Raw genomic sequence first — 2,500 nt, forward strand, 5'->3', positions numbered from 1 at the left:
GAGGGGGTCAGGGATGGAGCCAGCACCCAGCACGAGTAGCAGGCTGGGGGGCCTGGAAAGGCCAGACGCCTGCCTGTGGTTGCTAGAAGAAGAGGAGGGGGTCAGGGCTGGAGCCAGCACCCAGCACGAGTAGCAGGCTGGGGGGCCTGGAAAGGCCAGACGCCTGCCTGTGGCTGCTAGAAGAAGAGGAGGGGGTCAGGGCTGGAGCCGGCACCCAGCCTGCTCCTCGTGCTGGGGGCCTGGAAAGGCTGGAAGCCTCCCCGTGGCTGTGAGAAGAGGAGGGGGTCAGGGCTGGAGCCGGCACCCAGCCTGCTCCTCGTGCTGGGGGCCTGGAAAGGCTGGAAGCCTCCCCATGGCTGTGAGAAGATGAGGGGGTCAGGGCTGGAGCCGGCACCCAGCCTGCTCCTCGTGCTGGGGGCCTGGAAAGGCTGGAAGCCTCCCCATGGCTGTGAGAAGATGAGGGGGTCAGGCCTGGAGCCAGCCCCCAGCACGAGTAGCAGGCTGGTGGGCCTGGAAAGGCCAGACGCCTGCCTGTGGCTGCTAGAATAAGAGGAGGGGGTCAGGGCTGGAGCCAGCAACCAGCACGAGTAGCAGGCTGGGGGGCCTGGAAAGGCCAGACGCCTGCCTGTGGCTGCTAGAAGAAGAGGAGGGGGTCAGGGCTGGAGCCAGCACCCAGCACGAGTAGCAGGCTGGGGGGCCTGGAAAGGCCAGACGCCTGCCTGTGGCTGCTAGAAGAAGAGGAGGGGGTCAGGGCTGGAGCCGGCACCCAGCCTGCTCCTCGTGCTGGGGGCCTGGAAAGGCTGGAAGCCTCCCCGTGGCTGTGAGAAGATGAGGGGGTCAGGCCTGGAGCCAGCCCCCAGCACGAGTAGCAGGCTGGGGGGCCTGGAAAGGCCAGACGCCTGCCTGTGGCTGCTAGAAGAAGAGGAGGGGGTCAGGGCTGGAGCCAGCGCCCAGCACGAGTAGCAGGCTGGGGGGCCTGGAAAGGCCAGACGCCTCCCTGTGGCTGCTATAAGACGACGAGGGGGTCAGGGCTGGAGCCAGCACCCAGTACGAGTAGCAGGCTAGGGGGGCCTGGAAAGGCCAGACGCCTGCCTGTGGCTGCTAGAAGAAGAGGAGGGGGTCAGGGCTGGAGCCAGCACCCAGCACGAGTAGCAGGCTGGGGGGCCTGGAACGGCCAGACGCCTCCCTGTGGCTGCTAGAAGAAGAGGAGGGGGTCAGGGCTGAAGCCGGCACCCAGCCTGCTCCTCGTGCTGGGGGCCTGGAAAGGCTGGAAGCCTCCCCGTGGCTGTGAGAAGGTGAGGGGGTCAGGCCTGGAGCCAGCCACTAGCACGAGTAGCAGGCTGGGGGGCCTGGAAAGGCCAGACGCCTCCCTGTGGCTGCTAGAAGAAGAGGAGAGGGTCAGGGCTGGAGCCGGCACCCAGCCTGCTCCTCGTGCTGGGGGCCTGGAAAGGCTGGAAGCCTCCCCGTGGCTGTGAGAAGATGAGGGGGTCAGGCCTGGAGCCAGCCCCCAGCACGAGTAGCAGGCTGGGGGGCCTGGAAAGGCCAGACGCCTCCCTGTGGCTGCTAGAAGACGACGAGGGGTTCAGGCTTGGAGCCAGCACCCAGCCCTGCTCCTCATGCTGGGGGCCTGGAAAAGGCTGGAAGCCTCCCCACGGCTGTGAGCAGATGAGGGGGGGTCAGGCCTGGTAAGGATGGAAGCCTCCCTGTGGCTGTGAAAAGACGAGGGGGTCAGGCAGGTGAGCTATGTCTATGAGAGAGAGGGAGAGAAAGAGAGAGAGAGAGAGAGAGAGAGAGAGAGAGAGAGAGAGAGAGAGGAGTACCAGGGGCACGGGGATGAGAGCAGAGTACCAGGGGCACGGGGATGAGAGCAGAGTACCAGGGGCACGGGGATGAGAGCAGAGTACCAAGGGCACGGGGATGAGAGCAGAGTACCAGGGGCACGGGGATGAGAGCAGAGTACCAGGGGCACGGGGATGAGAGCAGAGTACCAGGGGCACGGGGATGAGAGCAGAGTACCAGGGGCACGGGGATGAGAGCAGAGTACCAAGGGCACGGGGATGAGAGCAGAGTACCAGGGGCACGGGGATGAGAGCAGAGTACCAGGGGCACGGGGATGAGAGCAGAGTACCAGGGGCACGGGGATGAGAGCAGAGTACCAGGGGCACGGGGATGAGAGCAGAGTACCAAGGGCACGGGGATGAGAGCAGAGTACCAGGGGCATAAAACCAAAACGACAAGAAGAAGAAGTGGGGGGAGAAAAATATGACAAAGTCAATCTCGGAGAGAAGGCGAAAAGCAGGCCAAAGCGGTTGAAATCCAACCGCTTTGTCATTTTCAGAGAGAAGGCGAAAAGCGCAGGCCAAAGCCAAGCGCGTCTTGCGTATTTTCTACATTTCTTTCATTTTCTACATTTTTCGCCACGTCCCCGATGACAAAACGTCAAAAAAGATAAAGTACAGAAGGAGCGGGGAAGGAAAAACGACAAAAGTCGTTTTCGGAG

The sequence above is a fragment of the Chaetodon auriga genome, unplaced genomic scaffold (genome assembly GCF_051107435.1).
Source record: "Chaetodon auriga isolate fChaAug3 unplaced genomic scaffold, fChaAug3.hap1 Scaffold_333, whole genome shotgun sequence".
Lineage (NCBI taxonomy): Eukaryota > Metazoa > Chordata > Actinopteri > Chaetodontiformes > Chaetodontidae > Chaetodon > Chaetodon auriga.